Source organism: Canis lupus, chromosome 14 (genome assembly GCF_011100685.1).
Source record: "Canis lupus familiaris isolate Mischka breed German Shepherd chromosome 14, alternate assembly UU_Cfam_GSD_1.0, whole genome shotgun sequence".
NCBI classification, from domain to species: Eukaryota; Metazoa; Chordata; class Mammalia; order Carnivora; family Canidae; genus Canis; species Canis lupus.
Genome location: NC_049235.1, coordinates 10,335,695 through 10,361,603, shown reverse-complemented (window position 1 = coordinate 10,361,603; position 25,909 = coordinate 10,335,695).

Below are 25,909 nucleotides of genomic sequence, written 5' to 3'. Positions count from 1 at the left end.
ATCAGCTGTCATCAGCAGGGCTTCCAGTCAATAGTAGAGTTCTTTGGGAGTCAAAGGTATACATAGATTTTTCAACTATATGGGGGGTAGAGTACTCTAATCCCCTGATTGTTCAATGGTCACCTCTATCAAGAATGTGATTCATTTAAGATTCCTTGAGGATTAATGGTAAATATGGGTGCTTAGCATCACACATATATTTTAGTTAACTCAATGAATGATAGCATTTTTTCAAATAAAGAATTCCACCACTATATTCTGTTAGTCTGCAGAAAGCTAGTAACAAATAGTAACTTACATGGATAAAGAGTATGTCCGGACTCTCATAGCTGTATAAGAGAGAAACTAGTCCTGAACTTGTTTTGCCCTTATAAACAAATGGGGGAGAAAAGTCACATACAATCCTGCCTGGAGTTTATTATTAATGGACTGTTGATTTAAGTATTTTTATCCATTATTTTTCAAATATTTTTTCTCCCCCCTTTATATCCCTTCTAGGTTGTTAATTACTCACTTGCTTAATCCTAGGCTAAGAACCATGGAGAAGGAGTTTATATCAATCTTTATTGTGAGGATTTGTTTTTAAAAATCATGATTCACTTTAATGTTATTAATGAATTTTAACATAACATTTCAATTGAGGGTGTGCATTTGCTTTCAATTTTCTGTGACTTACGCTTTAAAATTCCTACTGATTTTTGTGCCTGATCACTTAAGCTTGATCAGAATTATTTCAAATAGTGCGTATTTCTCAGATCCCACTGTATATTTCTCAGTTCCTATTTTATTCTTTGGGGTTTTATATCTAGGATCTTTACACCCTTAACTACAGAAACATTTTACAGCCTCTCTCTGCTAATTCCAATATCTGTGTCAATTGTCTTCTCACTTTATCCCTCTTGATTATGGATTTTCCTGCTTACACATGGTAATGTGTTATATTCTGGACCTCATAATTCTTGTACAGATTCTGAATTTTTATTTTCCTTTGAAGGTTCAATGTTGTCCAGCAGGCAGTTAAATTATTGGTGTTTTGCTTGATCAAGTGGAGACTTTTGTATTCTGCTGAGAAGCATTTATTTTGGTTTTACATCTAGTTCTGGAAAAAATCTCTTTTCTGGGGTATGGTCTTTATTCCTGAAATGGAATCCGTCTGGGATTTTGCTGAAAGCCTGAGTGTTAAAATATACCCTCTAAATTTGACAACTTGAACATCCCAGAATGTGGAAACTTTTGAATAATCTACTCTTTTCCTTTGCCTTCCAGATGTTCTTTTTCTGTATCCTTCAGAGCCATGCAACTATTTTATTCAAGTCTTTTATCATGGCCAAAATCTACAAAAAAGCCTACAGCAGCTTAATTTACCACCACCAAAAACTGGAACTAATATGGTCACCAATAGATGAATGAATGGCCACTGTATGGTACAACCACACAACAGAATATTATTCAGTAAATAAGTGAGCAATTGAGCTATGAAAATACAGGGATGAATTTTAAGTGAATATTGCTATGTGAAAGATGTCCATTCATAAAGGCTGAATACTGTATGATTCCAACAATATGGAATTCTAGAAAAGGAAGAACTCAAGTTATGGTAGAAAGATCAGTGGTTTACGAGAGAGTTTGACAAGGGGAAGGTGAGAGAAGATTTAATAGTTGAAATAGAGAAGATTGTGTAGGGTGGTGAAGCTGTTCTTTATGAGAGTGTAATGAAGCATATAACAATGCATAGGTCACAATCCATAGCACTTTACTGCACAGAGAATGAATCTTAAGATATGAAAACCTAGTCATTTAGGAGGTCAGGGAATCCCAGGACAGTATGCAGAATGTAATAAAATCATCAAACTGTGTTACAAATTCATAAAAGGACTTCATTGAAAAGGGCATAAGTAATGTTGGAAATGAAGTATATAACTACAGACAAAAGCAATTGTGTGTAAGTATCATACTCTAGTTGATAAAGTGGTTTCCCACCAGGGTACAGATAAGCAATTGATACTCTATACTTGTATACTGGAACTGAATAAGTAAATGTTCAGTAGATGGCAGGTCCCAGATTTCTCAATAATGGACAGGGAGGTTACAGATAGGCAAGGAAGAAGAATCTATAATGATCCATTTGGTAATGGATCAGAGTTGTAGACATATGAGCTCATGTTTGGTCTAATATAAGATGGTTACATATAGAAGTATTTGTAGATATATATTTGTATACATATACATTTGCACATATACATATCTACTTGTTTGGTCATCTAAGGGAGCCTATAAGCAACTACATCCCTGTAACAATAAACACATTTAGCATAGGGTTCTTGGTTTCTAATATTATTCAAGTTTTAAAAACCAAGGTTCCTAGAAAAGTCCACAGAGGAGCTTAGAGCATTTTTTTAGTGCCAGAGAGTAAGAAAAATGCTAAAACAAAACAAAATATAAAAAGATACATAATGAGCATATGTCAAAGACACAACAGCTAATTGAAAGAGAGCTTCAAATGGTGAGAGCTAGAATCATTTGAGCAGATAGGATTATACTTCAAAGTATAAAATTAACGAGTCTTTTCATTCATCTCTCATTATGAACAAATGGAGAGAACAGAAATCTCCTATGCAGAAAAATTCTGAATATTCTATATGTAGCATTCCATCTTCAAAGTGGTGAAGTAGAACTCCTGACTTTAGTATGAACTGCATATACTTCCTTGGAAAGAGTATGATATGGAACGAGAGGAAGAAGGTACGTTTACAATGAACAAACCTGGCATACTTCAAGCCAGGTGATCAGGGTTAACAATAAGTCATACTCTCAAATGATGGGATACAAACAACATTTTATCTTTGAGGTCTTCCTCCTCCAAATCCAGAACACCAGTTTAATCGTCATAGGGGAGGGATTAGAAACCAAAATGAGTAACATTCTATAAAACATTTGGCCAATAATCCTCAAAACTGGAGGTCATTAAAAAAAAAAGTCTTAGAAACTGTCAGAACACAGAGGTGCCAAAGGAGAAATACTAAATGCATTGTGTGATACCCTAGATGGGCTTCCAGAACCAAAAATTCAGTTAATATCCAGAATTGCTTACTTTTAACCTAAGGCTTATACATCAGTTTACCTATTATAACAAATATACCATACTATAGTAAGATGTTAATTAGGGGAAACAGAATATGGGGCAGGGAGATAAGAGCTGTGTATTAGCTTTATAACTTTTCTATTACCCTAAAGTCTTCTAAAATAAAATTCTTTACATGTAGATTAATAAAGAAGACCTTTGGTCTTTCAAAAATGGATATTTAATACTAAAACTAACACATCTAGTTGCCAAAGTATAGAACAGCCTTAATGCTTTACCCCTTTTATAGAATGGATATTTCTATATATTAATATGTAAATTTAAGAGGAGTATTGCTTAATTTTATTAAATGTTTCACATCTGCTCTATGCAACAGTAGACATCTCTGGGAACCATGCAACAGAACTAAAAGAAAAGCAAAGAAATCTATGTTTGGCACTACCAAAACTAATGCTTTGTTATACATGAATGTATTACAGTCATGCTAGCAGAAAAAAGTTTGCAAGTTAATTTGCCCTTATGCAAATAATTCCTCTGCTTACATCCTCTTCATACTCCATCCTTCTTCAATATTGGCAGCAGCATAAGGCACAGAACTTTACAGCATTTGGTCACTTCCCTCCTTCTTGGGACTTGAGTCCATAGGTGAGGAGAAGCATTGATTTCCTTTGGGCTTAGAAGGTATTCATCATAAGAGTGGATCTTTATAGTTAGGGGTTGTATGGTACTTGCATGGAGTGTCAGACTTAATGACAGAGTTTTTTTCTTTTAACATCTCATTTTTTTTTAATTTGGGATATGGAAGATCCTCTTAAGCTGTGCTATTCAAAATCTGTTCTGTACCTTAATTCCAGGGCATAAACTTTTGGCAACTAGGTATTAAGAAGTAAGTACTGAAATTGAGAAAAAGCACATAGGAAATTTTATTCCACTCTGAAATTGCCATTTTATGAAAATATTTATCTACAAAGATTAAAAACAGGACTTTAATTCTTGATCACAAATGGTGAGGAACAGTGATCCTGAGCATAGGGCCTAGGGTAGGGGATCCCCTTTCCCAAAGTCTAAATGTAATGCTCAAGGTAGGGAGCATGGGGAGGGGGGAGAGAAGAAAAAGGTATCACAGAAGAAGATAGATCACCTTTGACCTTTCCACATTCTTTAAGATGGAGTCAACTTCTACTCTCAAAGAGCTAAAGATTTTAGATTCCTTTCTTTCCCATGAGCCTTTATTACCTAACCTTACAAATCATTCACAAAATTTAACAATTAACTGTGGGAAATATACAGGGAACTAGAAACATTTCTTTTTTTTTTTTTTAATTTTTTTTTATTTATTTATGATAGTCACACAGAGAGAGAGAGAGAGAGAGGCAGAGACACAGGCAGAGGGAGAAGCAGGCTCCATGCACCAGGAGCCCGACGTGGGATTCGATCCCGGGTCTCCAGGATCGCGCCCTGGGCCAAAGGCAGGCGCTAAACCGCTGCGCCACCCAGGGATCCCTGGAACTAGAAACATTTCATCTTGTGAACTTTAAAGAAGGAAAATACAAAGTTGAACTGTGTAATTACAAGATTAGTCATGCTTATTTTCCATGGATTGATTTTTGGATTACTGCATAAGGATAATGATGATGCCTGAAGAAATGTGCTGATGTCTTTTCATATATTGTGAATTGGAACTATATAGGAAAACATTGATTTTTTTAGGCCTGTGATGTGTTAGGAATTATGGTTTCTCACTTTGGAGAATTTATCTTAGCTTTTTGAATCCACAGGTAAACTTCCACTATCCTCCTATACTACAAACATCAGTCTTAGTTTTGAAATGTGGCATATTCATTTTAACTCAATTTGTCTTCTCATATAAATATATTTGCACATAGAATCTCCATTTCTGATTCCATGTTACTGCCTTGCAAATATGAAGGTAGCTACTCCCCACCTCTACCTGTGGATTACTACCTCTGTTATGATAGGTTTTCACTTCTCAGTCCTCATTATGCCCAGGATAAGGTGCTTGACTTGTGTCTTAATCTGGGTTGCTTTAACATAGACTGAGTGGTTTGGACTATAAGCATCTTGAGACAGAGGCTGTGCCCTTGGGAATCCAATGGGTTGCCTAACCCTACAGCTTCTGTTGGAAGTCTAGACACTAACCCCAATGATCTGAGTCACCTTTGGGGTCCTTCTTCTCTTAAAGGATAACACACATCCACAGCCTTCCTTCATTCCATCTTGCTTTTGGTTTCCTTTAGCCACAGCTGACTGCATTTCTGCTGGTATAATCCCATCTCTGTTCCTGGATTCTGTTGAGATTGCTGAATAAAATCAGTGGTATGCACCCACACTAATCTTATCAAAAAGTCATTCTATTACATCCTTAGTGTTTTCTTCCAAATATGCTTTCTTATTTTTACTAGTGATAGGCTGAGAATTTTCCAAGTCTTTAAGTTATGGCTTCTTTTTACTTAATTTCATATTTGATTTCTCTCCTTGCATTTTACTAAGCAGTCAGGAGGACTCCAAGTCTCAAAACTTTGCTTAGAAACCATATTAGCTAAATCTATAGTTTCATTGCCCACAAGTTCTACCATCTATGAGACACAGAAACATGAACATCATTCCTCCACGTTCTTTGCCACTTTATAAAGGATTGCCTTTTCTCCATTGTCCAGTAACATGTTCCTTGATTCTGAGATCTCATCAGAATGGCTTTTACTATATTTCTCCAATGTTCTATATGTGATAATTTGTGTTCTGTAAGATGGAACCCTTTTCTATAGATCCATTACCAAAATCACCCTTAAAATACCCTTAATCTCTTTTTCTAACATGCACCTCAAAACTCTTCTAGCTTCTAATTATGACCCAGTTTCAAAGCCACTTCCACATTTTTAGATATTTGTTATACCAGTATTCTACTTCTTGGTACCAATTCCAGTCGTTCTGTGCCGACTAATTTAAGATACCACAGACTGGGAGATTTAAATATTCTCATGAATCTGAAGGCTGGGAAGCTCAAGATCAAGGTGTTGGCAGAATCAATGTCTGGTGAGAGCCTACTTCTGGTTTTCCGTGGTTGTCTTCCCATTTATCCATAATGATGAGGAGCAGAGAGAAGCAGCAAGCACTCTTCTATCTCTTTTTTTACAGGCATTAACCTCATCAGGAGGGGTCCACACTCATAACCTAATTACCTATGTCCTTACCTCCTAATACCAACACACTATAAGTTAGGTTTTAATGTATACATTTTTGGGGGAACACAAACATTTAATCTACAGTTGTCGGTATACAAAAACAGAGCTAAATATTATTTTAGGCTAACTGTGTTCAAAGCAGCTGAACTAATTGCTACATCTGGTGATGAAGCAATACAATACACATTTCAAATCCCTCAACAAAGTGAAAGTTCTCATACTCATGCATATTTTAAGATAATCTTGCTCATTTTTTCCTATGCATTTTTTTTTTTTTTGTATTCAGCCTTACATTAGTAGTGGTAAAGATTTGGCTACAGAGCTCTTATCAGGGATGATTGTAAATTGAAGTCTAAATACTGATAGCATCACTTAGTGTGATGACTATCATCCTTATAATTAGTAGGAATCAAAATTCAAGGAAAAACTGGGTGATATTATGATATTTCACTAGAATTCTTGGCCATTTTGTGAAGGAATTGCAGACGATATCAAGAGAACTCTACATAAAATTGTATACAGTTATATACACTTTCCTCACCCTTTATCTTCCACATGGTAAGACTCACCTGAGGGCCCTAATGATGGATAGAACCAAAGTAGGGATTCTTTTTTTGGGGGGTGGGCAGAACTTCTGCTCTAATAGGTTTATGCTCTAGCCTGTTGTCTTTACATATAGGGATAGGAATGAGAAGAACTACATTGTCAAAGATTAACTTTTATTACCACTAGAAGATGAGTTTCTTCCTGAAACCATTAAATATGCCTCTTCTTCCAAGGCTGTTGGACCTATTTAGTAGTTCAGACAGGAGAATATAATTTCAAAAGGATGAAGCAGTCACCCCTTACAAATGTTGTCAATGGTGACCACTAAAGTAAACTCTATAGAGGTGAACATGATAAAGCATTTTTAGGGGTGAGGTGATAAGGTATACCTGACTGGAAAATACCAAGGGAAGAGTGAGAGGAATAGAATTAGAGACAGAGCTACCAACAACTCAAGCTGTATTTTTTGTCAAATGGGGCAACTCCAATAAAGGAATCTGGAATTAATGCAGGCTTGTTAGATTGTTCTAACAAAAGACTTAAGCATATATTTGGTCTCATATACTAAAGCTGAAGTATTTTTGGCCAGGTTTTTGAAGTTGTTCATAGATTACTAATTAACTAAAAATTCAGCCAGAATCATTCAACACAATATCATATAGAAGTTGCTTAACTTATTCTTTCATTCCTTTATTTCTTCATTTGAAGAGCAGGGATGAAATTAGCTTTTTCTCTATATCTTGTTTCTCGTTTCCATTATCAGTGGCTGTTCCAAAGTATAGTGTCACAGTCATCTTTTGCTTTTCCTAGCCAAGAGAGACCAAAAATAGTGACAGAAAAAACAAGAATTGAAATACTCAGTATTACTTTCTCTATCACCAATACAGTTAGAATCTAGTTTCTCTGAACTTCAGGTTAGGGAGAAGCCTGAGCTAAGATTTTTTTTTTTTTTTAAGATTTTATTTGTGTGTGTGTGTGAGAGAGAGGGAACACATACAAGTCGGGGAAGGGCAGAGAGAAAGGGTCAAGCAGACTTCCTGTTGAGCAGGGAGCCCAATGCAAGGCTGGATCCCAAGACCTGAGCCAAAGTCAGATGCTTAACCAACTGAGCCCCTCAGGCGCCCCAATAAAGTTTCTGTTGACAGATACCTGAAGGGTAAAGCTGAAGAGTTTGCAGACAGAGGAAGGGACAGGAACTTGATAACTAAGCTAAGCTTTGAAAGTGAGCTCTGGGAGGAATACAATGGGAGGAGACCTAAAGAGTGGATTTTTCTTTTCCTATTTCTCCATCCTGCATAGATGAACAGAGGAATAAGGAATGAGTCAGTAGCATTTGTATTTTATAAAAAAGGGTTTGGTCAAAGGAATGGGAGTCTCCCAGAATATTTTAAAATTTTCACCTTACACAAAAGCCTGATTCCGATCTAATTTTCACTGTTAGTGATGAAGCATTTCATGAAACATTTAGAAGACATGGTCTCTGTTTTCCCAGAGGATATATAATTCAGTCAGGACTAACATCAAACAATGAAGAGATATTTCTATCATTTGTTGCTTTAGTTATAAAAGTAAAAAGCCAACCTCAGCTGTTCAAAAATACCCAAGTGCTGAAGGGAATTGTTAGAGGGATGGCAGCAGCTGAGTTGGGCTTAGTCTGGGAAGGCTCTGTGTTGCTAATTCCCTCACTGATTCCTTTCCTTGCAACAACCTTGAGTTTCCTGCCTCCTGTTTGAAATTTAGCCTTATTGTTTTCATTCTTCTTTTTTAAAGTACACATTATTTGTGGGAGCAAAATGTATATAGAGTTGTTAGGCAACTTTAGAACAATTTCCAGATATTGAGAAAAAGTTATCTAAATTTGTTAGATGTTTTAGTTATATGGTCTTATTTTCCTGATTCAGTGGGGTTAGTCCAATTTACTGGTTACCCTTTTCATATTATTTCTCTTTAAAATTGGATAAGGCCAAAAAATAAAAATAAATAGGACAGGGCCTATTTGAATGTCAGTGTTAGAGGGTGGGAAATAAGTACTTGAGCAAGGACAGTGAATAAGTAGGAAAGATCAAGTACCAGATCTACAATTTAGGTTTTGCCATGGCAACAATGATGGCAGATCCCTGGGTAAGAGAAACCAAGAGATCATCAAGATGAGTGGAAAATTAGAACTGCAAAGGAGAGAAAGGAGGAATGGAAAATACTTTGTAAGGGTTTACTACAAAGTGTTAAGAAGTAGTCAGTCTCCTTTTTATCCAAGACCCTAAGAGGCCAAGGATGCTCCATCCATTGGTATATTTATTCAACAAAAACACACCATTCTGTGTGCTACACACTGTGCTAAAATATAGGACATTAATGTATGTTTTTCTTTCAAAGTGGCACTTACTGTGAAATACTTACTGTTACTTAGTAACAATATCAGATTTTCCATTTGCTATCACTGCTATTTGTCTTAAGAGAAAGATGCTTCTAAATTGCTTTACTGTATATTTTCTATTAGTTGTTTTCCCTACTGGTATTAATTTACCCAATCTACTTTGTTAGCACCTTCATTTATTCACAAATTTATGTCTATTTATTGTTGTTATCTATGTATCACCTAGTGGAGATTCAACTGTGATCAAAATAGACATAGTCTTTACATTATCTTTATAATTACTACCTATTCCCACCATCCATTTACAATATGGTAGACAAGACATTTAAAAAGTAGTCACCTGAATAAGTAACAAACACCACCTAGAGATCAAGGCTGTGTGTCATAAGTCTCTGTTCTCTTTGTAACTATCACTTTTTACACTGCGAGAATGGTGGCAGTGGTGTGTGTGTGTGTGTGTGTGTGTGTGTGTGCCCGCGCGCGCAGGCTAGGTGGGGCTTGGGGAAATCAAAGTTTTTTTGAGCTTGAGAAATATACATTATCTACACTAGAGATACCCCTCTCAAGAAACACTGGTGGGAAATTGGTAGGTATCAAGTGCCAGAACAGTACTTCCTGAATGTCTTGAAATCTGCCTTAGGCATTTTCTGACTATCCCCAAATGACACCATTCTGATAGGACTTCATCTCCAAGTCAAATTTACTTAAGATATTCACTTCCATATTTATGCTTTTCAATCAGTATGCATTGAGTGCCTACTCTGTACAACTGTCTGTCAACCTATGCTAGGTGTTTGGAAAGAGAACAATAAGCAGTGCAGACTGAGCCCGCTCACTCTGGAACTTACATTCTTATTGTAAGGGGAAGGCAAGGCAGGCATTAAGTTACTAATAATTACTTATATAAACCATAGTAAATGACACAAATGAAGATGCAGAGGGTCAATAGATCATAACGGGGAAAATGGATCTGGTTTGGAAAGAAGGCTAACAAAAGTATTTGAGAAAGGACATCTAAGTAGAGATCATAATTTAGCTAGGTAAAGAGATAGGAACCAAAGACTCAAGCTTTGAGGCAGAAAGGAACAAGTGACATGAACAGAAACCCATTTACTATAAATTCAGATGGAGGATGAAGGTCACCTTTATATTTTCTTTTGAAGCAAACTAAAAAGGAATCTAATGACGCAAGATAGGGAGTTTGTGTTCCTATCCTGGCTTCCAACTACATTTGTCACAGCCACATGATAGCCCAGATCTTTGCCTGAAAAGATTTTTCAGGAAAGCCTTTCCAATTATCAATTCACTATCATTAAAAGACTTGCAAAAGTAGTCTGGCTTAGGGACTTTTAAGCCCAGCTGCTCCACTGTTTCTGTGCAATCTTGGGTATGGGAAACAGTGTGTGGTCAAGACTCTGGACTCTGGGGTTGCAGTTTCCCCTAGATGGATCACAGATCTCCCCTAGGATCTTATGAGGAAGCCAACCAGGGGACCCTTCTATTAATACAGCTTCCTAACAGCCATCAATTTCTCACCCTTAAAGGGGACTGCTCTTCTTACCTTTTGTAAGCTACTCAAATAACTCAGGCTACTGGAAAAAGCAAGTGGTTTGCAACTTTTGTTTTTTGGTACTTCCAAAGCAATGGGATAAAAGTCTTGAGTATCTGGTAAATTTGAGGAAACATTAAAGAAGAACAAACCAAGACGTAACATCTCAAATTGCAATACACATAGCATGCTTAGGAAAAAAAAAAATATTCCACAGTGACCAAACAGGAAAGATTTGTGAGAATTTTATTTATCTAGGAATAAAATTCATACATGATCTTGAGACTACCTTAAAAAAATGTCTGTGGTTCTAGGAACTCAGGTTAATATTAGCATCTGTTAATCTTCATATACAATTATATTTATGAAGTAATGACAAAATTTATGACACAAATATATACATAGCTGTGTTTGACTTGATTTTCTGAAGTTAGAGTAATAGGTGTATAGATTATATTAATATTCATATTAAAATTAAAGTTACTTTAATAATGCTTTAATTAAAAATAAAAAATAATTTTTAATAAAAAAGTCTAATTAGGGGGCCATCCAGCCTTTAGAACTATATAATAGTCACGGAAAACATACAAAGTTAACCTGTTATGGGAGATGCTACACTCCCTTCACTTCCTGGAGTGTGCTTCTATGTTTCTCATCAGTTACTCCTCATGGAACAAAAAAGTGGGAAAGATCTGAATTGTCACACTATCATTTTTATCAATATGAAAGTTCAAAATTCAGAGTATTATGAGGCAATTGACAAATAAAGACTTTCTTATTTTTAAGGCTTTTTTTTTGTTTTGTTTTGAGACAGAGAGAGAGAGAGAGAGAGAGAGAGAGAGAGAGAGGCAGAGACACAGGCAGAGGGAGAAGCAGGCTCCATGCAGGGTGCCTGACGTGGGACTCGATCCCGGATCTCCAGGATCACATTCCGGGCTGCAGGCGGCACCAAACCGCTGTGCCACTGGGGCTGCCCTTTTAAGGCTTTTCAAAAATATCTATTTTTATCATGACAAAGAACATGGGAGGAAAATGGCATAGAGAATATGGCAAATCAAACGCAGGACTTGATGCAAAACACCGGAGGTGGGAAGGATAAGTCTTGTTCTGAAATATTTTAGTATCATACAGATGTACATTAGGACTTAGTCTGACAGAGAAACAGGAGGATGTTCTAAAAAAAGGAAAGAAAGATTTGAAGGCATTAGAGAAGTAGATAGCTTAAATCTGAAGCTATGTGGCTTGGCTCTGATGCATGTGAATCAGAGATTGAGTCACTGAGCAATAAAAGCATTATGGATGATTGGCTAGGAGGGGAATTATGTTAATGTTAGTGAGAGGGGGAGCCAGCCAAGGAGACAGAATCTTGACATTCATAAGGCTCAGTCACCTAGGCAGTATCTGCTGGCTACTTACAAATGTTGGCAGTGACAAATTGATGTTCATTCAGTATTTTCACAACAGGTATTTTAATTCTATTTCTGGTTTATGGCAGGCACTAAGTCCTGAGGTTAGAATTGTAGACCAAGAACAGATTTGTTAACTGTCAAAGTGTTACTAACTATAATGTGATGTTTTTGCTCCTAATGCTATTTTTATGATAAAGAAGCCCCTGAATTGTTTTCATTAAATTCATTTAATTAAATTTCAACCATGTTTTGATTGATTATTCAGTAAATACTTTTCAGGGTTAAGGAGTTCCAGCACAATTCTAGTCTCCAAGTTTCCTTTAACAGAACATTTGATGTATGTTTATAATGATATCTAAGGCCAAAAAGGAAAGATTCTTTCACATGATAATAATAGGGAGTATAATATTTGAAAGTTATGGGGACAATATTATGCTAACACAAGGCATATCCTTGTACGAAGTTCAATTCCATTGTCTAATAAAAACTTAGTGTAAAAACATTTTCAGGAGGAACACTAGCCTAAAAGAGGGTCTTAAAAGAGAAAGAAGGAAAAAATATAAGGGATGAAGGGCTACAGAAACTTCTTTTAGAGCACTGCCTTGTAAGCTGCCCCCTAGCATAATGCAAAACAGTGACTTGGAAAAAGCTAAGACTCTCAATTCACACTCCCCTCGTCACTACAATGATAACTGTCCTACATCTACCATCTGTTCTGGCAAATATTTTTGATTGACAAAGAAGTAATCTAGGAAGTTATAATCCCCTTCCTGTATCATCTTCCAGATGCTAAGAATAGGACCATACTAGAGAAGCATTTGACCTCTGACTTTTGATCAAGACTTGGAAGTTCCATGAGCTAGCACAGCTGCAGCATCCCAGAACACATCCCCACATATCCCTGTTGCAAGATATTAAGATTGAATTCCTTGGTTAGGCAACACAGAAAATAACAGAAATAATCAATGAGTACCAACTATGTTTTCTAGAAGTGCTGTATCACACTAATCTCTTTCCCTGATTTTTTTTCCTGTTACATAACACTCTCATCTTATGGGGAAAAAAATGTTAAAAAAATAATTGAATATCTCCAAATGAACATTTTGGTGAAAATCTAATCTTAACATTTAAAAAGCTGTTTGAACAAAGAGGTTCCATGACAAGCTATGTATAGACCTTAAGTATCTGTACTTGACCATAGACCAGGTGATTTTTGTTGGTATTACAGAAGCATTATTTAAGTCAACTATCATACCATGGAAGTTTTGTATGTAATAAAGGAGTATGATTTGGCCTATGAATAAACAGGCCCTAATTTTCAGTAAAAGGTATTAAAAAAGTAACATTCATGTATCAGTGATTTGGTACTCACATATTATCACAGAATACGATATAAGATGATTACCTTCCAAAGTGATGCCATGAAACTAAGTCAACTCAATATAAATGACTATACACATATGTTACAACATCAACTCAAGATGTTAGGACTTCTGTAATGTGCTTTAGTGGTATATTTATGTATTCCTTTTGTTACCATTACCACACCTGTAATTATAGTGAAAAATGGCTATAACAAAATAGCCAGTGCTCAAAACCTGCCATATAAGATATATTTGCTTTTTGTGAGTTAAATGAAATGGAGGGGTATGCAGTTAGCTAAGTGTGAATTCTAGGGGTCCTACTTTATTATTTGCTACTATATGTAAGTATTAGTGCAGGGTATGATTCTAGATGCTGTGGCTTACTAGGACTTCTAAAGTCTGCACTGCTATCCTAGAAGTCCTTTGGTTAATTAGCACCCCTTATGTGCATCAGATATGATATAGTATCTGGACTGGAAATGGGAAAGCAAGATACCTACTATCAGCCTTCTCTCCTTTTTAAGTTATTATTATTTTTAGTGTGCTATCTTTCCCCACAGAGCCTTATCTTCCCACAAAATCCTCTCATCTCTTAATATCGCAAGATCACTATTGGCTTTTATACACTGACCACTTAAGACTCCTTTTTGCCTTTTTATTAAGAATCTTAAATATAAATATGCATGAGTAATTATGATATACTACATACTTTGTTTACTTTGGGATGCAGACTATAATGCATTTTTGTTCTACAATAGGTTATGATGGGGAGGATTCACTGCTAAAAGCAAAAGTCCTGGGATCCCTGGGTGGTGCAGTGGTTTGGCGCCTGCCTTTGGCCCAGGGCGCGATCCTGGAGACCCAGGATCGAATCCCACGTCGGGCTGCCGGTGCATGGAGCCTGCTTCTCCCTCTGCCTATGTCTCTGCCTCTCTCTCTCTCTCTCTGTGACTATCATAAATAAATAAAAATTAAAAAAAAAATAAAAATAAAAGCAAAAGTCCTAAAATGTAGAGGAGGAACTTGAATGGCATCCCTAGGACTCAGGTTAGGAATAGGAGATAGCTAAGGAACTGGCCTGCACTGGAAAGAAAATGCCTTGGAGATGGAATAAGCAGCTTCTGATGGTTTCTTAGTTCTCTAAGGCTTTATTGTTGTCTATCATGTCCCTACTCTCCTTTATTCTTAGTCTAGGCTTTGATGCCACTACACATGGCTTAGGGCTAGTGAGTGCTTTCCCCTCACATTTGGGGCAGATGCCAAGGAAGACAGAGGGGAATACACCTAAAATGACTGACATTTGGAGTGTCAACATGTATGCATGTAAATAGAGGTGGGGAAATCTGGCTATACTCTAGAAAAGTGTCTAGAATCCAATTCCTCTCAATTATGAGTTCGCATTTGGGATATGAAACATGATCTTTAGGAATGAAATAAATAGAATTGGGCCAGAGTTGTCTGAAAGGATGACCAGACACAAGAGTCCTCCTGAGGGAGGTAAGGGGACCAAGGTCATCTGCCCTATCCCTTGCCTCCACTATTTGCTTCTGTCTCTGTGGATACCAGAATCCTCTCTATCTAGACCACATCATGAGCACATGAGATCTAAAGGACTAAACAAATAGCAGCACCCACCCAAGAAAAATGAGACTAGAAATGACGAGGTTCCAAGCAGCACCAGTGGGAACCCTGGGATATTTGGAGTAGGCATTGGCTTTTAAAACTTATCCAAGTTATTATTTAGAAACAAAATAGAAGATATTACAATGGTTCGTTTTGCTTTAAGGAATTTATGGGGCAATTCATCATAAACTGATGTTCTGCTTCCATGAAGTAAATGTTTCAAGTATCATAAAACTCTCACTATGTAAAATAGGAATTGAAGCCCAACTGTTCTTACATTAACTAAAGCTAGAAGTAGTAACAATATTCTCCCCTCACAACTGATGTTTTTATTTTTTATTTTTTCCCTTTCCTTGACTAGTGAGATTTCAGAGAATGTGTGAAGGAGGTGGAAACTAAGTATGAAATGCTTCTACCTTTGAGGAGTTGAAAGAACTCAACAAATGTTAAGTCAGTTCTCAATATCCATGAATGATGATAGAAAAGTGAGATCATTAGCCTGATTTATAGAAGAAACTAAAGCTTACTCATTGGCTTTTCTAAAGGTCAACAACTATAAATAAGCTTATCACCATGGAGATTCAGGGAGCAGATAATTCCCTTCAATGTGATTCCAATCTCAAGCTATTCTTACAATCCATTGTTGAAGTAAAAGAACGTGATTCTCCTGTGCCCATAGGGAATTTAAAAAAATATAAGCACTGGGCTCCATGCATGGAGCCTGCTTCTCCCTCTGTCTGTGTCTCTGCCTCTCTTTCTGTGTGTCTCATGAATAAATAAATAAAATCTTAAAAAAAAAAAAAAAAAAGGGACACCTAGGTGGCTCAGCGGTTGAGCATCTGCCTTTGGCTCAGGACTTGATACTGGAGTCCCAGGATCAAGTCCCACATCAGGCTCCCTGCATGGAGCCTGCTTCTTCCTCTGCCCATGTCTCTACCTCTCTCTCTCTGTGTCTCATGAATAAATAAATAAAATCTTTAAAATATATATATAACCACTTATATCTGTTCCTAAATCAGCTGAGGTGAAATACACAGCTGATGGTCAGATTAGATTGTTGTTGGTCATATCTTAGCATAAATATGCTTAATTAAAATGGGAGTCGAAGTAGCATACAGAAATATGATTAAAAAATCACAAGGATCATATATATATACATATATATATAATGTATATATATACATATATATATACAGGCATGTGCAGTTGATGGCTAAAGTCAGTTGGAGAAATTATATACACACACAAAGGTACTTGTGATATTCTGCAGGTTGCTGACCTAAGACACTTAGCTTAATACGGTCATTAAATTTGCAACTCTTCACTTCTGCACTAGACAATTTATATAACCACATGGTAACTTCCTAAAGAGAAATAAAGGAAGAATATATCTTTTAAGAATTTGCTTGACAGTCTAATGAGTTATTGACTCTAGATATTAAGGCATACACAAAGTCAAAAAAGGTATTAATACAGTTTGTTATAGGACTTTGCAAACTAGTCTCAACAGAATTACCAATGGAATATATCATAGTCCACTGACAAAGTAGTTTAGAGGGAAGAATGATCATATGCGTTAGGTCATTGACAAAAAGCATAATCATAAGCAATGATATAAAGTTTTATTTAATACACATGCCTCAAAAGAAGTTCTACTTCTGGTAATGACAGGTAGGTTATGTCATATTATCATCCTGAAGATCTTATGAACTCCAACCAAATATACATATGATGTTATGTTTATTTGAATATAAAAATATGTGTTCATGTTTTAGGGAGTAATGAAAGCAGTCAGGCTGACAGAAGGTATGTCACCCTTGAAGGAGTGGCACTGGAGAGAACAACAATGTTCATATGTCTTCCTAAGATGATACGTAACAATCCTCACTTCCCGGTGTTCATGCCATTGTATAATTCCCTCCCCATGAACGTGGGCTAGACCTTGTGACAACCCCTTGTAACAAACAGAATAAGGCAAAAGTAATTTGATTCTGAGAGAGGATCACAAAAAAGACTAGTTTCCTTCTTGCTCATGTTCACTTACAGCCTTCACCCAGCAGGAAGCAAGCTGCCATACTGTAACCTTAGGGGAGGCTATGTGGCAAGGCATGGAGAGGTCCAGCCAAATAAAGAGAGCTTAAGGTTGCCAGAATCCGTGTGTGTGAGCCTGGAAGTGATCCTGAGAGATCTGCCAACATCTACATGAGAAAGCTTGGGAGAGATTTACTGCAATTAAGCCTCAAGAGGACCACAGCCTGTGAGAGCCCAGAGACAGAGGACCCAGCTAAGATGCATCTGGATTTCTACCCTTCCAACTGTAAGATAATAAGTATATGTTTTAAGCCACTAAGTTTTAGAGTTATTTGTTATGCACTAATGAATATGCATATGTAATGAAAAATAGGATTTTATTCAACAAAGATCCCTCAAAAGATATTTAGCTTCTGGAAATTACGGAAGAGCTTTTTTACTGACTGTCCCACAGATATTAATTATAAATGCTGGTTAAATTTTAATTTGAAAAACTTATTAAATTTTGGAGACTGAAGTAGGCAGACTGGCAGATATTTGATTCTCGAAAGAAAGGAACCCTTGAATAAGGGTAAGATAAGGCTCTTCCTCTAAGAGCCCTCTACAGGCCACTTGGAAGAGTGGCTCTAGAACTCAGAAGTGATCTAACTAGCATGAAGTGACTGAGGATGGAGATCATGGCTGTCAGAGTGGTTGTAAATCGAGGAAGGAAACTCTAGCTAGGAGGGGCTCACAGAGAGAAGTGAGTCCCCAAATGTGTACACAAACTCTCCTCAAATTCTTGGCGGATTCATGAACAGCATGCGAATGAGACGAAGAATAGCAGAGATTTCAGCTGCTGTGTACAGAAAGAAATATCCTTTAGGGTTTAATTTTTACTAAGAGGATATTAGTAAACACTTTGTATTTTACATCAGAAGTATAGCAGGTTTTTAAGTAAACATTATATTCAAGGAGTAAGGGTTTACTCTAAGAGTAGAAAAAAATGAGACCTATCTGTAGTAACCAAGTTTTAAACTGACATTCACTAGCCCAGGTGATTTTTCCAAGATAAATCAAGTACCTGATAGAAAAAACAAAACAAAATAAAAACAAAAACACTCTTTAGGGAATTTGGGAGAGATCGATACTAGGTTTTATATAAGGTATCACTGAAAATTCTTAAAATGCAAGAACAAAAAGATGATAAGTTTTGGTAATTAAAAATACAAATCTAGAAAATATTAATCATTATTTAGGTCATATCAGTCAGGAAAAATGGACCTCAGGATGACTCAACATTTAGAATTAGCAGGAAAGAACTTTGAAAGGGAGCAATTAGAAATGTTCATAACCTACAAGTAAAGATAGCTGCAATGAGTGGACAAGTGAAGAGATTACTTAAAATAATTGGTTATAGTAAATATCCAAAGTTAGAAACAAACTGGGATTTTTTTAACAGCAGATTAGATATGGAAGAGAGAGTTAGTGATACTGAAGACTGATGAACAGATATTACCCATTCTAAAAAGAGTAGAAAAAAAAAAAGACAGATTAAGATAGCCTCCAGGACCTATAGGAACATATTAAGTAATTTAACATACCACATTAAACTGGAATAGCAGGAAGAGAGCTAGAAGGAACAGAATGTGTAAGACAGTAATGATGAAAATATAACCTTATAACCTTATTAAACCTTAAGGTTTAACCTTATTAAACCTAAAGAAGGTCAATACAAAGAAAAGCACACATAAATGCAAACCAACTAAAAATAAAAACTTAATAGCCAAAGAGGGGGAAAAAAAAGCAAACCAAAAATCTAAAAAACCACCTAGAATTCTATATCCTGAACATTCTGAAAAGACAAATACTCTTCAGATAAATTAAAACTAATAAAGCTATAGTAATCAATAAATTAAAACCAATAAAGCTATAGTACTTCAGTACTGGCATAATAAATATATAAATAAAGTAGAATTCAGGAATAAACCAACATTCCACAATTGATCAATTGATCTTCCACAACATTGCTAAGGTCAGTTATTGGAGAAGCAATATTTTTTAACAAGTATTTCTAGAATATTTGAGTATCCACATATTTATAAAATGAATGAACAACTCTTATGTAGCACCATACAAAAAAATTAAGTTGAAATCGATCAGAAACATAGTGTGTTAAAATGACAGATCAAAAAAGCAGATTTTTCAATCTTGCTTTAGGCAAAAGTGTACTAGGCTCATAAACACTAACCTTAAATAGAAATCTGACTTCAAACTCTCCAGTATTCAACAGACAATATTACAAAAGTGAAAAAACAAGCCAGAGAATAGATCTGTAATACACATATCTAATAAGTGATCCAGATCTTGTATCCAGAATGTTTTTATAGGTTAACAATTTTTTTTAATGAAAATGATTTGAAAAGTAACAAAGTTATATCGAAGGCAGATAAGAACTAAAAACTAGCATTCTTATACAATATTAGTTATCAGGGAAATGCAAATTAAAAATACGGAGTGAAAACATTGCTGGAATAGCTAAAATTTAAAAGATAGTCAAATTAATCCGTATGGGCAGGAAATTGCAGATGTTTTGATGGAAATGCAAAACGGTATTGCTACTTCTGAAACAATTTGTTTTATATAAAACTAAACATATTACCATAAAATTTAGCTCTCCTATCAGGTATTTACCCAAGGAAAATGAAACCACAGGTCTACACAATGACCTGTACATGGATTTTTATAACAACTTTATAATAGCCCAGAAGAAGAAACAATCCACACAGCCCAGATACATTAAACAACAGTGAGAAGATATTCATCTGATTACCTACTGAGATTAGACAGGATTTACATGGGGAAAAAAAATAAAGGAAATTGTCAATGGGAATGCTCTTTGTCATCTTATTTGGTGTGATGGTTACATGACAGAAATAGTTACAATTCATTGAACTAGATGAACTGAGCTGAAGTCAGATGCTTGACTGAGCCACCCAGACACCCTGAACTACATTTTTAATGAGTAAATTTTACTACATAAATGACACTTAGACATGCCCAATATCATTTGTATATCTAGAATGTGGTTAGTTCCCCCTCCCATGGATTAATATATTTAAGTACTAAATATTTAGTTATGTATATATTCTTTTGCCTCTTTTTTTTTAATTTTTTTTAAATTTATTTATGATAGTCATACAGAGAGAGAGAGAGAGGCAGAGACACAGGCAGAGGGAGAAGCAGGCTCCATGCACCGGGAGCCTGATGTGGGATTCGATCCCGGGTCTCCAGGATTGCGCACTGGGCCAAAGGCAGGCGCCCAAACCGCTGCGCCACCCAGGGATCCCTTCTTTTGCCTCTTAAATGTTGACAGAATTGTCAAGACACTGCATTTTTTTGCCAAAATCAGAGTAAAAATTTCCTCAGAGTTAGGAGAGAATACAAACTGTTGTTTGCCTAGAAAATTATGAGCAGTTTCTTTATTAGTAAACATCTGCTACATGACACTGATTAGAACAGAAATATGAAATTGATTAGAAATCTGCCTTAAAATGTTTTCTATAAAAGGATTCACAGTGTATAAAAGGAAATAAGCTGATAAAGAAACTGTTTTAATAGTATTTTTTAAACTGAAAATACATAAATATATTCAGAGGTCAAATGAGAAAAATACGCTATTTAAGGTTTTAACAACACTTCAAAGTTTCAAATTATGAGTATGCTAATTTTTAAAATACAGGTCATATAGCTATTAAAAAAACCCAGCTCATGTTTGGATTCCTTAGATAACATGGTATTTCGGAAACAGCAATCAAGAAGCTCAGCTTGACAGCAGAGAATGAAAAGATGTATGTGAGCTATAAAAAGAAGGGGCAGGAAAACAAAGTTCATAAGACAGAAAATCAAAATACAGCACACTTTGAAGACTCAGAAAGTTAAAAGAGGCAAATGGTCATGTCTGAAAAAAAAAATGAACTAACAAGACCAATGGTTTGAAGTTGCAGCAAGGGCTGCTTGTTTTGAAGATAAATAGGCATGGAGAGGAGGTAAGAGGAGACAGGACAAAGTACACAGATGAAGGATAATGCCTGAAGAGGTAACATGTTTGTTACTGAAGTAGTTCATAGCACTATAAAACCAAAAGTGTATTAAATCATTTAATAGCTTGCTATGAATTATGGAAGAGACCCATTACCACGCTATGTTATTATATAAAACTGCATGTTCCAGAACAGCTATCCAGTCATCTTCAACTTTCCTCAGGGATTTCTTTATCAATTTAGAATTCTCTCATGTGAACTAAATATGAAGTGTTTGAAGAAGAAAAAAATCTTCTATTTTTCAAAATAGTGCAATACATCTTAGCCACTTAGATGTATTGATTAATCACTTGATCTAGTAAATGTTAAAAAAAAAAAAAGCTTGTGACAGATCAAAATTTGGATGAATAATATCCCCTCCAAAAGGAATATCCTTAAGGAATTAAAGGTAATTGCTGAATTATAAGAAAGGTTTTGAAACCAATTTTTATTTTTAAAATTTAAGACAAAAAAAATAAATAAATAAAATTTAAGACATACTTAACAGGAATATATATATTTTTAAAATAAGGACTGGCATAGTTTGTTGACTAGTAATAAATAGAAACTTATACAAAGGAAATAGAAACAGATGACATATTGATTATGTGTTAGTAGCATTAGAAATAGTGATTTGGCTGAAATAAGTAGCAAGTTTCTAATAGGTATTAGATAAGGAAAGAGATACAAAGAAAAATCAATTAATATGATCAAAACTTCAGTTGGTAAGTGACCACCATGACTTATTCAGGATTTCTGAATTTTATAACACAGATAAGAATTTGAAGTATATTGTAATTGAATTATAATTTGTTGTAATTCAGTTGTGTTTTCTAAACAAATCAAAATAGCTAGGATATATTTAAGTATAATTTCCTTAGTAAGAGTGTGAAACTTATTACCAATGTTGGTTGAAATCTGCACTAAACTTGTTATGCTATTTGACATTTTGTAGGAAAACAGTTCATTGGTAGATAGGGTTTTTCCTCTGAATATCTTTTGTGCAAAATCATTTACATTTATAAAACCAGAAAAAGGTTTCCATGTATAGCCCTAATATTGGTTTGTTATACTTCAGAACATGTTAAAACAAAAGTTACTAGGCCTAAGAAATGGGATCCTGATTATTCTATTTGATAGTTTTTAAATGTCTGTATAGATGGGTTGTGAAAAGGAGCAAATACAACTTCAATTATTTCTCTTTTCCATGTGTACGCTGATGCACACACTTTTTTGCCTTCACACACACATACCAATATTTTGTGTTTTATGGAAACTTTATCATAAATGGAATGGTTGGCATTTCAACAAGGCTATTTTGAGGTTTTTGATGTTGTTTTAAATTATCCTAGAGCAATGTATGTACTTACGAATTACTCAAGTTGGAGGTCAATCGCAGGTATAAGAGGCATGGTTCCTTGCAAATTTTAATTTGCCACATTAGTTGGAGATTAGTGATACTTTGTTTAAAACCAATCTATATAAGTTCTTTATTGAACTTTCCCCAATAGGATTTTTCTCCATCTCATCACAGTTAACTGCTATGATTGGTTTTAGAAATATCTTTCAATAATATTCTCTAGATGTAGATTTATAAGCTGTAAGTTTCTAGAGTACATTTCATATATCTATAATTTTAGAACCCATCATTTTTAGAAGATGCTCAATTTTTCTTCAACGTTTCTAAGAGTTCAAAAAAATTTTACAGATGTGTATAGAGGTCAAGAAATTTATCTCTAGGATTTTCAGTCCTCAGGACCAGATTCCTAAATATATTTTTGAGGTAAAGGTAAATGGTTTTTCTAAACACTATTCATTTCAGTGGTAGAATCTTATCACAACATTAGAAAGCAGAGTTTTGTTCTCGCTCTAAATTTTATCAATTATAAGCAATGTATAAACCATTATTTCAACCTAATCTTTTGCGTTTTCTTTTTCCCCTTAAAAAATTTTTCTCCTTGTGATCTCATGTGTGGGATTTCCCTGCTTTGAGTAGGTATGCCCCTAAACAATATCCACTGGAAATGTCTAAGTAGAAGGAAGGAGGGCTTTGTTACCTTTGTTCACTGCAAAGGTGAAGTAACAGGAATGAACTTGTAGTAACATTTACCCTCTTGTGGGGCAACAGCAGTAACACAAGCTCACTCCGAAATAGAGAACATGAACGGTTGCAGATGGTTTAATGAAATTAAATTTATTATTTAAAACCTTTCCATAAAGAAAACCCTAGGCCCATATGATTTTAAAGGTAAATTCTACAGTTCGGGAAGTAATACTAATTCTATACAAACTCTTCTAGATAATTGAAGAGGGAAGATTTTTTAATCCATGCAAAGACACTAGAATTACTTCAGGAATTTTAAGAAAACTGTAAATTCCTTCATTAACATGGATGCAATTTTTTACTGTAGTTAAGTGTTACATTAGTTTCAGGTGTACAACACAGTAATTCCACAAGTCTACACATTATGCTAGGCTCACCACAAATGTAGTAGCTACCATATCTGCTACAACACTATTACAACACCATTGACTATATTCCCTACACTGTACCTTTTACTCCCAAAACTTACTCATCCCATAACTGGAAGTCTGTATCTCCCACTCCCCTTCACCCATTTTGTCCATCCACCACCTCCTCCCCTCTGGCAACCATGAATTTGTTTTATCTATGGGTCTGTGTCTCCTTTTTGCTTTTGTTTATTCACTGGTTTTGTTGTTGGTTTTGTTTGTTTGTTTTACAAGTTCATACATAAATGAAATCCTATGGTACTTATCTTTCTCAGTCTGATTTCACTTAGCAGAATACTCCCTAGGTCCATCCATGTTGTCACTATTTGCATATTTTTTAAAGGTATAACTGAAGTACAACATCATTAGCTTCAAGTGTACAACTTAGTGATTTGAGAATAGATGCAGGGATGTTAAAATGTTAGTAGATCAAATCCCAAAGTGTACATAATAATATCTCATGACCCTATTGGGTTTATTCCAGGGATGAAAGTTTGGTTTATTATTTGAAAATTATTCAAATTCACTGCATAATTTAAAAGAAAACTACATAATACTCTCAATGCACATTGAGAAACATCCATTCCTCATAAGACAAAAAATAAGTCTGTCAACAAGAAACACAAGAATATTTCCCTAACCTGGTGAAGGACACTTAAAAAAAAAAAACAACAAAAAAAAAACAATGCAGTTACCCTCACAATTGTGAAAGTTGAATATTTGCCCCCAACATCAGGAGCAAGATAAGGAAATTAATGGTCACTATTTATACTCAACATTGTGCTGTATTTCTAGCCAGTTCAGAATTAAGAAAGAAAACAAGAAAGTAATGGAAGTAAGATTGTCATTACTCACAAAGACCATTATTACATTACCTATGTAAAAAATCTGATAGAATCTACCACAAAGCCACTAGAACTGATGTGAGTTTATGTCAATTGTAGTATTTCAGATTCAGAAGTTAACTGCATTCTTACAGGTAGAGACAAAAAGCACCAAGAAAAGCCTGCTCACTCTAGCCAAAGGATTAGGAAACAAGAGGCCTAGAAGGAAACCGTGACAACACAAGGCCCTACTGCAGCGAAAGACCAAAGGAAAAATGACTCCTTCCCCAGCCAAGAGTTAAGCATGAATCTTCCAACACCAGCAAGCAAGCAGCTACAGGGTGTTAGGATTAGGCTACCAGTTGCAGCTTTGCAACCTCAGGAATTCCTGGGTGAAATTTGAAACTGATCCCTATACCTAACAGCTAGAAAAAATTATGTGGTAGGTTTAATAAACAATAGAATTTACTTACCAAGTTTGTCTATAGCAGCTGTGAACCAGAAAATGAATAGATCTCCCCACATCTTACCCTTTCCCACCCACAGTGCCTTTAGAGTTTATATATAAAAGCCCTAATTGGGTTCAGTCATGGATCTGTCCAGATGATCTCAAAATATGTTAATCTCTCAAAACTGTTATTGAAGTAGGTCCTAGTAGGGGAAGAGTGGGCAAAGCATATATTCAGGACAGGTGATAGGGATAAGGAGCCTCTGAATACTAGGGCCCAGCTTGCAGGTCAATGGAGATCATGTCCTCTCGATGACTTCCTCCAACAATCTCTTCCTATGACTCTATAATCATCTCAAAAAAATTAAAGTAAATCCACAGTGATTGTCTAGGGCTCAGGGTGAGAGGGGGAATAGGTTGCAAAAGCAAATGAGAAACTTTTTCAGGTGTGGGTGATGAATGTTTTCTCTCTTGATTATGGTAGTGATTACAGAGCTGTATACAGTTATCAAAACTCATCAATAAGTATATTTAAAATGAGTGCAGTTCCCACTCCAAAAAAAGTTGATTTATAGTAAGTTCACTTAAATGTGGGATATTTCATAGTAAATAGTGTGGAGAGTGCTGAATGTTTCTTCTTTTAAAAAATCATACTATATTAGGGTAGCCTGGGTGGCTCAGTGGTTTAGTGCTGCCTTTATTTTATCCCTGATCCTGGATACCTGGGATCGAGTCCCACATCAGGCTCCCTGCATAGGAGCCTGCTTCTGTCTCTGCCTCTCTTTCTCTCTTTGTGTCTCATGAATGAATAAATAAATAAAATCTTAAAAAAAATCATACTATATTAAGTAGGGAGTTTTAGTCTGTATTTAACAAACTATACA